Genomic DNA, 13,103 nt, shown 5'->3' on the forward strand with positions numbered 1-13,103 from the left:
ATTTACAGGAGTTTGTCCTTTGACCCCACCCGTGGAACTCCTACTCACCCTTTGAGGCTCAGTTCAAAAATAGCCTCTTCCTCTTCGAAGCCTGGCTGCACAGCCCCACGCAGGACTGCTGACTCCTTCCGCTGTGGCCGGAGCACAGCACGGGCCTGCCGTCTCCACTCACGCTTACTCCCTCTGTCACGCATGTAACGGCTGAGTGCTTCCAGGCCGGGCTCCCCCACGAGAGCGGGAGCTCCTCTGATTCCTCACGGTGCCAGGCACGCGGTGGGTGCTTTGTGGTTGTGTCTTGACTGGACTTGGATCAGGGACATCCCCATATTTGGAGGGTAAATAGCCAAGGCTCAGAGAGTCAGCCACTTACTGAAGGTCATACAGCCCAATGGGGCAGTGCCCAGACTGGCACCTGGGTGTCCTGAGGCTCAGCCTTGGCCCTGGCCAGCTGGCCAGGAGAACAGCTGTCTGGCCTGAGCAGGAAGCACTGGCCACACTACCTTGTCCCTGAGTCCCACAATAGCCCAGGTTGTCTGAAATCCAGAGGGCTCGGCCTGGTTTGTGATTGGTGTACCTGTTTGGATGCCTGGAATCTACTTTGTAACACTTTAGCATATGCAGTGGGGCATACTGTGTGAGCACTACCTGGACTGAGTGCAGATGCTAAGAAAGCACGGCTAGTAGGGGTGGTCAGCCAGTCAGCTCTCAAGGATGCAGGGTCTGGGGCGGGGCCAGCCAGCATCATAGCCAGAGGCTGCGGCTGCAAACCCTCCTGGTATCCCAACTTGATATCAACAACTGATGCTTTTCGACTAAGCACTCTGGGGGCTGCAAATTGTTTTTTAATTGGGGAAACAAGAGACTTGTGCATTGTGATGAATGTCACACATGGGCTCTCACTGCTGAAATCAACGTGTTCATGACGCCTGTGTATTTATGATGTGTGGTTGGGTTCAAGTAGCTCTTCTTCGCTCCCATCCTGCATGAAGACAGGACAGGGTCCCTCACCCAGTACCAGCCGGGAACTCGGCTCTGGGGCACAGATAGGGGACAGAATCCTGCCTCTGGAACCCTAGCACCTGTCTCCACAGCAGTTCCTCACCTTTGGTGTCTGATGCAGCCTCAGAAGCCTCCCTTCTGAGAATGTTTCAACACAGAAAAATAAAATAGAATTCTAGAGGAAATAGGATTATAGAGGAAAAATGAGTCATATTGAACTACGTAGCAGTATTAACGAATATATTCATTATAATTTCAGCTCAAACAAAGTTGCTTCTTCACCTGTAAAATGGGGGTGATTCCAGTAAGTACCTCACAGAGTTCAGTGAGACTTGAATAACGAATGTGAAGCGCTTAGAACATGGCGTGGCATGTAGTAAGCATTTAATAATTAGTAGCATTTGCTGCTGTTATTCTTCTTCTTATTATTGTTCAAGGAATAAAGGTGAGTTAAAGGTGCAGAACCGCAGCCTGAAGAAGGTCTAGAGAAAGCGAAATGATTGCTGCTGAACGTGTGCCATGCAGCGGCTGAGTTTTGTGCCAGCCAGACTTGGGTTCATTCCAGCTCTGGCCTTAGCTGCCTGAGCATGGGCGAGAGATACCACCTCTTTGAGCCTTGGTTTTTCTTCCCTGTGAAATGGAGATAGTGGTAGAATCTATTTGACAGGGATGCTGGGAGCTACGCCTCCTTCCCTCCCATCAGCCAGGTAATTGCATATCCCTCGTTAGCCACACCTCCCTCCTTGACTTTCTGGCCTCCACCCCCCTCACCCCTCACCCTCAGTCCTTAAGTGCCAATGAATCCAGCCAGTTGCCATCTTTGCCATGGCCCCTGGGCTACTGAATGGGACCATCTGTCACAACCTCAGCAGGGTTGCAGGGCTGCTTGGCACCATGTGCCCTCATCCCTGGTCAGTGTCCTCTCTCAGTGCTCCTGGTATCTGTTCCTAATGTGGGTGGCTCTCGGGCTACTAGCCTCACTGGCTGTCACCATGACCTCGCCTCCTGTTTCATAGGAAAGGGAGGCCGTAGAGAACAACTCTGCATTTCTTCCTCACTCCTTTCAAATGTGGCTGAATGTTCACCCATCTTTGGGACTTACGGGGAAAAAGTGTCTGCAAGACATTGGAGAAGCGTTCTTGCGTCTGCTTCACTGTCCTTTAGTCCTGCAGGGCCGTCATGAGAGGGCTAAGGTTTTATAGGGAAGCAGGTAGACAAATGTCCTAGTCTGTGGGATGGGCAGTGCGTCAGTGAGGATGGAGTAGGTTACGCTGCAGTAACAAACAACCCCTCAGCCTTAGAAGCCAAACCCACAAAAGTGTATTTCTTACTTTAATGAACATGAGCATCTTGGGGAAGCTGGGGCTGTGCTCCCCATTCCAGGAGCCAGGCTGATGGAGCAGTCGCCTTGAGTGCCTCCATGGCACAGAGAAAGAGACCCCTGGAAGGTCTTGCCCTGGCAATGAAATGCGTGGGCTCACTCGTATAGGTCAGATGAGTCACACGGCCTACCCCGCTGCAAGGGGACCAGGAAATGACCCCCACCCGGGAGGCTGGAGAGCCGGAAATGTGTGGTGGGACATTAAGGAGTGGGAGTGTCCCTTCTGTGCCTGGCTTGCTGACCTCCACTCAGCAAGCCCCTGCGTACCCAGCCTGGGCCGCACAGACAGAGCAAGGCCTTCCACCCCGAGTGCCGAGAAGCCGCACCCGGAGAGGAGCCGCTCAAAGCCACTGCTCACCCGGAGAGGAGCCGCTCAAAGCCACTGCTCACCCGGAGAGGAGCCGCTCAAAGCCACTGCTCACCCGGAGAGGAGCCGCTCAAAGCCACTGCTCACCCGGAGAGGAGCCGCTCAAAGCCACTGCTCAGCGCCAGGTGCCCGGCAGGGGAGCGATAAGGCACCTACCGCTGCCGGCGGCTCACTGAAGGAGCAGTAGCCCCGGAGAGAGCAGGTCACGCTGCTGAGACTCCAGGTGCTGGGCCCACGGGGAAGACAGAGGCTACGGGGTCCAATCAGGGTCCCCAAATGACACTCTTCATAACGGACCCATGTGATGTTTCCTAAGTGGGAGCGTGTAGTTGGTGTTTTTACTCCGTTTCTGAGCTGTTTGATGTTTATGTTTGAGCGAGGGGTGTTCTGAATTAAACGCTTCACATGTCTTCATTCCGCACACAGCAGTCACCTTAGTTCTGTGCCCACATCAGAAAGCCCACCGTGGCGTCCCCAGCTCACTCAGAGCAGTGGGGGTGGGGAGGGGAAGCCATGCGGCCACTCCTGGCAGATGTTTCTGGGGGTTTTTCAGGTGGGCCCAGATGAGGAATCTTGGGGGGAAAGGCCGTTGACTGCAACCCCCAGCCCCTCCCCTGAGCTCATCAGCTTCCTGTGCTGTGGTTAAGAGGTGCCGTGTCCTCGAGAGACGTTATACACCTGGGCACCAGCCCCGGGCTCCTGTCTTTGCCGAGCGGCCTGGATAGGTCACTTCCCTTCCTCGGTGGCTCGGTTTTCTCAACTGTAACATGAAGCGGCTCGGAAGATGCTTGAGAGGAGAGTGGCCTGGTAGTGAGGGTGCTCCTCCAGCCGCAGGGGCGGGGTGGCATGTGCGGTTGCCCTCTGAGTCCTCCAGAAGTCCCTGGAGCTCAGAGTTAGGGGGTGCCTGAAGGTTCAGGGGTCACAGGACATTCACCCCCATTGCAGCATGTGTTTGGGGGCAGGAAAGTGGTGTTCAGGGCTCAGCTTCCCACTAGAGGCCGTACTGTCTGATCCTTGTAGACCTAGCAGTCTGAATGGTGCCTGGCACCCAGTAGGTGCCAATATTGGCACTCAAATATTTTTTGAATGGATGAGTAAACAAATGGATTCATCACTCCCTTCAACTTTGGATCAGTGACTTAGACTTTCTGTGAGGCAGGAGAAGGCTGGAGAAGTTCGTGGCTACAGTCCCCAGCTCAGTCACCTTGGGTAAGTCACCAGACTCCTGTGCACCTGGTGAGAGCCGCACCCACCCTGCCTCACAGGCTGAGGCAGGGCCCCGGCTGGCCGGAGGGTCTGAAATCACCCCGCAGAAAGAACGAGCTGTTGTTTTTAGGGCACGGGAACCATAGTGGACTCTTTGGGGACACAGAGCAGGTGGTGCCAGAGCTTGTGAGGTGGAGAGTTCTGGAAAAATCATTAATGGGAATTGAGTAGCTACAATTTATAGGCCACTTGCTCCAGTACCAGGCCCGATGCCAAGCACTTTGTGTGACCATCTCATTTATGTTGGTCTAAGTGAGGCATTGTTATTCTCATTTTACAGAGCCCAGAAGACTCAAGCGATTGCCCAAGGTCATGCATTTCATCAACACCAGGCCTGTCTCTCTCAGACGCAGGCTCTGACCTCTGTGTGACCCTGCCCCATGATGAGGTGGAGACAGTCCCGGCTCTTAGGCACCAGTGAGGATGATACAAGTTGCCTTTTTCCAAGTAGCTACTAGGTGCCAGGAGCTTCCCAGGTGTTATTGGTCATCCTTTCAACAACTCAAGGAGTAAGGAATCATCCCTAGTTCACAGATGAGTAAACGGAGGCTCGGGAAGTATGAAATGATTTATCCAGGGTCACACAGCAAGAAAGTAGGGGGACTAGGATTTGAACCCGGGCCTGTCCTATTTCAAGGTGAGGGGGAAGCCATCTCCATGGTGGACTCAATTAAGAGTTGTTCTTAAAAAAAAAAAGAATGAATAATTTTTTTTAAAAAGTTGTTCTGTAGCTAGCTTAATGCTAGAGTTCCTGGAACCTTATCATTAGAGATTATTTCTTGAAAGGCCTTGTATGTTCAAGCCAGCTTATTATAAGAGATCCAGGAAAATCTAGTAGAGGAAAAAACAAAAACCAAGACAAAACAACCTCAGGATTTTCCAGTCAATTTGATGACCTCCTGGCCTGCACAGGGGAGGCAGAGACACTCCGGTCACAGGCATGGGGGTGGGGGACAGAAATGCATCAGGAGGGACTGGGCTTGCACCCCTCTGAGCAGTCGCAGGAAAGACTGGGTGCTGCAGAGGGGTCCCTAGGGGACCAGGCAATAAATCCTAGAATCCAAGCCCTGAATCCTAGAATCTGGAAGGGATCCTGAAGAGGCCTTCACTGAACCATCTTTATTTTATTGAACCGTTTTGTGGGTTTTTTTTTTTTTTAATCCTCACCTGAGGATATTTTTTTCCATTGACTTTTTTTTTTTTTTTTTTAGAGAGAGTGGAAGGGGATGGGGGAGAGAGAGAGAAACATCGATGTGAGAGAGACACGTCGATTGGTTGCCTCCTGCACACACCCCAACCTCGGCCGGGAATCAAACCTGTAACCCTTTGTCCACAGGCCAACACTCAAACCATTGAGCCACACTGACCAGGACTATTGAACCATTTTTACACAAAATGGCCTTATGATTCATCCTCCAGATGAGCACACCGTTGGGAGTGAAAGGGATCAGTGAGACAGTAACCTGTGAACTGATCTGCAACAGGTGTAAACCAGAGCTGTCCTAGGGAAAGCAGTTTGTATGGTCACCCTGATTTTTACACCAGGTGGGGTTGCTACAAAAGGGCACCGCACAAATAGCAAAAGCAGGAGACTCGTGAGACAGAAGAACAGGAGGTGGCGCCCGAGGTAGAGAGGGCAGTGGCCTCCGCTAGTGGACCCCCGTGCAGCCTGGCTCTGCCCAGCCCAGCCTGGCAGCGCGGTGGCCACAGCTGAGGTTGGCAGGCAGCATTTGGGATTTGTGGGCAAGTGTGTTTCTCTTACCCGATGTGGATTTGGAAAGTGCTGGGAGTGGGTCTGGTTCATTTCTGTGCCTGTTCCTGTCCCAACACCGTTCCAGGGACTGAGTAAACGCCCCTCAAATGTTTATTGATAAATAAATGCTGGTGGGCATGGCTTTTCTGAAGGGTGCTAGGAAAGATGGGGTTCGGTTGGAGGGGATCGAGTCAGGGAGCTCTGTCTCTGAGGAGCTGCTAGGTTCAATGGGAAAGTCAAGGTCACACAGACAGGTAGAGCTTATTGGCTCTGTGCTCTTGTCTGTGTTACTTAACCTCTGAACCTCGGTCTCCCTGTCTGGGAAATGGAGATGATTTTGACCGATTGCAGTAAGGGTTGAACGAGATGGTATGTGTAAATAAACAGTAGCCTTTATTGTTATTAATAACGTCCTGGGAAGCAGAGCTTACGAGGTGTTTGACAGTCAGAAGCATTCAGAGACAAAACAGGGTGCCCAGGGAGGTGGTGAGGTCCTCATCACCAGGAGGCTTCAAGCAGAGGCTGTCTGGCATGGATGCTGTAAAGGGGGTGGCCACCTTTGGGACAGAGGCTGGGCCAGCGGGACACTGGGAGGGCTGGCAGATTTCCGCTGCTGTAAAACTGAGGGGCTGGGACGCCTGCGGTGAGAGGGATTTGCCAATTCCTCTTAGAAGATGCCATTGGCCAGCCAGGGGTGCAAGGACTGGAGCTGGCCCTGGAGAGCCTGCGTCTGCCTTGGGAAGGGAGGACAGGAAAGGGAACAGCCTGAAAACCTTCACTTCTCCCCATGTGAAACGCCCCTGGCTGGCTCCAGGGCCTCTCGTTCTGACGGAGGAAGGAGAAGGCTTCTTTAGAAAGTGACTCTCAGCAGTGCTGACGGTAGCCGGAGAAGCCTTGGATTAGGCGGTCCTTTTGGGCTCCACCCAGAGGCCATGATCTCCTCTCCTGACCTGTATCCACAGCCTCCTCACAGCCTGTGGCTCAGAAAGCACCTAGGGCTCGGCTCCTATGCAGGGGACCTCCGCCTGGAGTCCGTGGCTGGGTGTGAAAGGTGACACGAACCCCAGAAGTAGGATACAATGCAGAGTAAGACACGCTGGCCCAACCTTTCCATCCAACAGAGGGGAGCGGGGTGGGAATCAACCTGGGGCGGCAGGGAGCTGCCTGGAGCTGGTGGCAGAGCCGGGGACAGAACCTCTGTGTGTGCCACATCTGTTTTTCCGGCCGTCGTTGGTGTTCTCAGACAGCTACACCCTTGCCACACACACCCAGGCCTCTCTCTCTCTTCCTGGGCAAATGAGGCCAGAGGTGGTCTGATAAGGTGCTGCGGGGGCGGGAGGCCAGCTCAGCATCTAGTTGGACGTATGCTCAGCTTCCCCGGCTCTGCCCGGAAGCCTGGTGCTGGGCCCTGGCAGCACGGCTAGTCTTTCCCCTCTGTCCTGGTTCTGCTCCTGGGCTGCGCCCCACACCGGGTTTCAGGGAGGTGTCTGTTAAGGTGCCCCGCTTTGCCCTCAGTCAGTACACATCAGACCTGCCCGCTCTTGTATTTCGCTGGCAGCTGCCAAACCCGGCTTCACCCAGGTCGACTCTCGAGGACGCCTCTGCCGAGCTGGCCCCAGCAGGTTCTTCAAACTCAACACATCCAGAAAGGAAGTCATCACTCACCCACTCCCAGGCCCTTCCACTCGTCTTCCAGTCAACAGCCACTCCCCCACTCAACCAGAAACCCGGGAACCAGCCCGGGGCAGTTTGGCGAAGTTGAGTGAGAGTCGGATCACCTGGAGACCCGCAGACAGAGTCCTGGGCCCATTGGCTGAGGCTGGGCGGGCGTGGTGTCTGTTTCTAACAGCTCCCAGGTGAGGCGTCCAGGGGCGCAGTTGAGTGGCCCTGGACTGGCGTGTCTGTCTCACTCCCTTTATCCTGTTTCGCCGTCATCACTGATATCATTGCCATCCATTTAAAAGTAGCACATTTATTGCACGCTTAGTTGCCAAGCACTGTACTGGGCGTGTGTTTAGCCTACAAAAGTGTATGAGTGCCAGGGGCTATAATAGGTACTTTCACGTGGTACAAAACATGCAAAGCTCCTCACCCCTAGCATTGACCTTCTGGTCAAGAAGGAAATTTAAAAGGTAAATAAGTAAACTACAAAAGGAAAGTTCACTTTAAATCCAGGAAGTTCTCACCAAGGTGACATTTAAGCCGAGTTTGAGAGAGAATTGATTTCAGGTAACCCAAGGTCTCACGATGCCCCTTCCTTTGTGTCCCTCAGAGCCGCTTTGGCCCCCGCCTTCACATGGGCATTGGCCTACAGCCACGTATCTCCCTTGGCCTCATGTCACCGAACAACGCCCAGTACCATCAGGATGAAATGCAGATTCCTTGGCACAGTGGGAATTCGAGGCTCCTGTTAACGGTTTTCCAGCCCCGCAGAACCTCTGCCACCCACACACCCCACCCACTTTGTCTCCATGCTTCAGCTGTTTTGGATTAGAACTTGTCAACTACCTACTTTGTCTCCCAAACATATCACCAACACCCCTGTCCTGTATCCTTCCCTTTTGCACAAGGCGGGGCATCTTTTGCCTGCCGTAGGGGGAGCCATCCACCGCCCCCTGCAGGGCTGCTCTTCAGCACCTGTCCTCTCCCACCTCTGGATGTCCACCGCCTTTCTCTCCTCAGCTCTGTCTCAGCAAGGCATTCCCTGTCGGCAATGTCATCTGCGTTTTTCTCCGGGGCCTCTGGCTGGCTACCCTTCCCGTGCTGGGAAGAAAAAGGCCCTTACACTTACATCACTTCCTCACCTGAGGTTCATTCCCTGACCCACTGCAATCCGGTGCCTGGCTACAGATGTAGAAACAGGCACAGAAAAGTTAAGCTGCCCAGGATTGCATAGCATAAGAGGCGGCAGGGCCGGGACTCAAATCCAGCCAGCCTGGCCCCAGGGTGTATGCTTGTAACCAACACACCCTCCAACCCCTCCTCCACCTTGAGAGGTGGGGATGATGGTTTTCCCCGACACAGAGGAGGAAACCAACCAAATTGCTCTGTCACATGCAAGTATCAACAAGCACCTCCTTTGTGACTGCCCTAAACATATTTAGGAATACACAAACAGGGACAGCCTACAACCTGTTGGTCTGTAGTGTTCTTTGCCAAGAACAGTTAATCCTCATATCCTCACAGAGGTAAGCAGCATAGGGCTTTTGACCTTCATTTCTCCCAGCAGGAGGTGGCCTGGGACACAAAACCAGGGCTCCCCACACCCAGGCTTCAGCCTTTGGCCACAACTCCCAGATCCTGCAGATATTTGACTCAGGGTGTGGCAGATGGACAGGTATCAAATGCTGGCTGCTATCTGACAAATCATGGCTTTTAGGACTGGAAGGGGTCTAGTGACCCATGGGATGATTGGATTAGAATGACGAGATTAGTCAGCTCTGCCAGGCACCATGCTAAGCTTTACTGGTACAGCCTCTGGCCTCCTTTGTTCGGCAGAGCTGCACAGCCCGAGGCCCGTTTGCTACGGTTTTCTGCCGCTCAGTCGAGGAATAGCCCAGTGCGCTCTTTGGAGAGTCTGAGCAAGAGAGTGTCAGGGAAGGAGGAAGGTCCTGTTGGATACTCGAGGAGTTTAATGTTCTGCCTTCCAGTGTGCAGGCTTTGCTGAGCTGTGGTTACACAGCCTGGCTGGAGTCCACTGACCTGCAGAATGTCCCCAGGAAGCGCTGAGGGGAAGAGCAGTACCAGGCCCACAGCTGGGGACAGTGAGCGCGTCACCGAGGCTCCCGGAGCCTCCTTCGTTCCCTGACCACCTGTGGGTGATCTGAGGCTCACTGAGATAAACTGTGAAGTGGGAGGCCCCTCTGACCTGTGACCGGTGCTGCTGTCAAAAGGACCGGTTTATCTTAGCCCAGCTCCTTTGCCTCCAGGCTCTGTCATCTTTCCCATCCCTTTGACCTTGGGTCCAGATTCATGGGCCATTTAATGCAACCGATCTTCCCTGAACCACCAGGGAGGTGCTTGGTGGCGCTTGGTGGCGCTTGGTGTTGGGGCGGGGAACCCAAGTGAAGAAAAAGGTAGGGCTGTCCATGGTCCTGTGGCCCTTGAGCCAGTGTCAGGGGAAGACAGCCGGCCTGAGAGAAGGCAGCTTTCGCAGGAAGGTCCCTGTTCCTTTTTGTTCTTAACCTACGTATACATGGAAAAGGCCAGTGTGTGATGAGTTTTCACAAGGTGGACATACCCGTGTCACCACTATCCCGCTCTAAAGACAACAGGTCTTAGCCCCCTCCCAGCCTCCACCACCCCTCTCCTGACTTCTAGCACCATGTATAGGCTGTGCCTAGTTTTGAACTTGAAATAACTGGAATCGGGCTTCTTTCACTCGGTGCCGTGTGTGTGCGATTCATCTTGTGGATGTTCGTAGCTGTAGCTGGTTCATTCTCAGTGCTGGGCGTAGAATCCCAACAAGATCGCAACAGCTGTACTTTTGGGGTTTGTTTTGTTGCTGTTGTTTTTGGTAACTAGCCATGTTTAAAAAGCCTTAGCCCATGTTACAAACACAAAACATTTAGAGTACTATTTATGAATGCAAGCATAATTGATTTTTTGGCCTTCTATACATAATCATCTGTGAAATGCTAGAAGTTGAGTTCCCACTGTGATTCTGACAGTAGTCGATGTTCGTGTGGCCCAAACCGCCATGCTTCCTGGTGTGTTGATCCAGGTAAGACGGCTGCGGTGGGGATCCACCAACACTGCAAGGACTTCGCAGTTCTCACCGGGAAGCTCGGTGGCTTTGTCACGAAAAGCAATAACCTCTGGCCTGGCCGGTGTGGCTCAGTGGTTGAGCATCGACCCAAGAGGTCATTGTTTCGATTCCTGGTCAGGGCACATGCCCAGGTTGTGGGCCTGATCCCCAGTGGGGGGCATGCAGTAGGCGCGACGTTCTCTCTCATCGATGTTTTTCTTTCTCTCTTCTCCCTAAAATCAATAAAGAAGGGAAAAAACAGCAATAACCTCTGTAGGACACACCAAGGTGAAATCCGAAGGATAGCAGAAGAGCGCCAAACATTTCCCCTTAAAGTCACCCCGGCTTAGTTGCTTGAACTCGGCGTTGACATCATGCTGGGTGTCAATGGGCACGGGGCACGAGGACCCTGGCGGGACCGGCAGCAGACCGACCGCAGTGCAGTTGTCAAGCGCCTTCCTCGGGAAGCAGCAGGCCTGTGGGCGGAGAGGCCGAGATGCCCCAGGCGCTCACAGTCAGGCAACAGGGTCCTGGAGCAACCTGCCCACGTGCTGCGCGTCCAGGGGCGGAGGGGGGAGGGGAGGACCCGGAGCCAAGGCGGGGAGTGAGAAGCAGAGGAGACAGGGCCTGCGGGCCGGGGCTGGAAAGCCAGATGTCTTCTGACCAGGGCATGGGGTCAGTTTCCAGCTTTGGGTGTGTTATCCAAGTTCCAGTCCGTGTCTCTGGGTGGGCTCATGTGCATTTTATTTGGGGTGTAGACCTGGAATGAAATCACTGGCTCGCAGGTGTGCATTTGTTCAGCTCTGGTAGATGCCAGCAGGTTGTTGAGCAGGTTGTTAGGGAGAATTCCCAGACCCCAAAGTTCATGGCCAGCCAGCCCGTGCCCCAGAGGGGAGGGCTGTGAAACTTGCTCTGAAGAACGAAGGAAGATGCTGGGTTAGCTGCCCTTGGGGTGGGTGGGGCGGGGCCATCCTCGGCTCCTTTCTGGTGGGTTTTGGTCCCTCTCCTCAGCCTGGGGCTTCCAGGCTGTACTCCCTCCGGAGAGGTGTTGGGGCCACTTGGGAGGGAAGGAGGGGGGCTTCGAGCCTGCTTCTCTTCTCCCCCCAGGCATTCCGTGCCTTCATGTGTTTCTGAGAGAGTTTTCTTTTTTATCTTCACCTGAGGACATTTTTTGCATTTATCTTCCGATAGAGCGCGAGGGAGGGAGAGAGGAAGAGAGAGAAACATCGATGTGAGAGAGACACATCGAGTGGTTGCCACCCACATGACCCCAACCAGGGCCAGGGACGAACTGCAACCGAGATATGTGCCCTTAACGAGAACCGAATCTGGGCCTCTCTAGTCCACGGGTCGAGACTCTTACCCCTGAGCCAAACCAGCCAGGGCGAGGTTTTTCATTCACTGTTTGCAAGTGCACTGCTCTAAGGTCCCCTGCAGCTGAGAAATTCTGTTTGGGAGCAGGAGGTGGGTGTGGGAAGGGTTAAACGTTATTCAGCCCAAGAGCCGGGTTGGGCCTTTTAAAGCTCTTGCAGCTTGGTTTGCAGTGCGGGAGATCTCGTAACGTTCTATAAAAATAGTGCTCAAACAGAACTTCCAAAGCCTAGGATGCAGGGACAGGCTTTGCTCTGGGGGACATCTAGGTGGCATTGCTGCGACAGGCTCGAGGACACTACTTCCCCCACCCCTCTGCGTGTAGTGAGATCACCTATTTTTACTTCTCTGCTGGCTGTGCCTAGCAGTAGTCTCTTGGGGTTGTTTGGGTTCGGGACAGGTCCTATTTTCGCCAAGGAGTGGGTGACTCGGGCAGCCTGTGCGTCCCTCTGTGGGGCTGTGGCCTTCCCTCCTCGGACAGCAGGCCGAGTTTGGACCCGTGGTTTCACTTGATGGAGGAGGCCGGGCCGTTCGTGCGCCCGGAGAGAGTGGCGCGGCCCTGGCGTGTAGGTCTGAGCCAACAGGCCTGATAAGCAGCCCACTTCCCGGGGCAGGCAAGGAACAAAGCCCCTGGCTGCTCTGGGGTTTGTCTCCCCGACTCCTGAAACAGCTGTTTATTCTTTTGACAGGAATTGGACCACAGCACCTTCCCTTCCTCCCAGCCCTGCCTCCGTCTGCAGAACAGAGCTCAACAGAACTTTGTTGTTTTGCCTTTTACTCTGGGGGGAGAGAAGCAGACGATGAGGTATGTGAAATGTTGAAATGATTTACTTCTGCCTTGTCGGGGTCACTGGGGGGACTGTGAGCGGGCTGCGGTGCGGATCTACCTGGGGGAGGACGTCACGCTCCCCTAGCCTCTTGCTGGCCCCCCTCGGGAGTTCTGGAAGAAGCCGAAGTCCCCCCCCCCGCATGGGATCTGGAAGTGGGAGCTGGCAGGATGTTGGCTCAGGGACGTCACTGTAAATTCCGCTGCATTTGCTTCCCCTGGCTGGACCTCTCGGGGCTGTGGCCGCGACGGGGGCTTTCTCTGCAGCATTCAGAGTGACAGCGCAGGGGCCACGTTGTGGGTGGATGCGGAGCCCTCTCCGGGCAGTATCTCCTTTGTTTACCTTACCTTATTTATCTTGGAAAACCCTTGCGCAGGGTCTGGGCCAGGCGG

General features: G+C 54.1%; 1 protein-coding gene across 4 annotated transcripts in view; it reads left to right on the forward strand.

Annotated features, from left to right (window-relative positions):
* The window catches only part of GGTA1 (glycoprotein alpha-galactosyltransferase 1 (inactive)), a 57,876-nt gene that overhangs the window by 17,985 nt on the left and 26,788 nt on the right, over positions 1–13,103 (forward strand). For 3 of the 4 annotated variants that reach the window (XM_036262008.1, XM_036262010.1, XM_036262007.1), the window contains one exon: positions 12,574–12,689. The exons of the other annotated variant lie outside the window; for it this stretch is intronic. The gene's annotated coding sequence lies outside the window, so the exon portion shown is untranslated. Of the gene's footprint in view, positions 1–12,573; positions 12,690–13,103 lie in introns of those variants that run through there. 4 annotated transcript variants of the gene reach the window in all.

Source organism: Molossus molossus, unplaced genomic scaffold (genome assembly GCF_014108415.1).
Source record: "Molossus molossus isolate mMolMol1 unplaced genomic scaffold, mMolMol1.p scaffold_m16_p_14, whole genome shotgun sequence".
Classification (NCBI taxonomy): domain Eukaryota; kingdom Metazoa; phylum Chordata; class Mammalia; order Chiroptera; family Molossidae; genus Molossus; species Molossus molossus.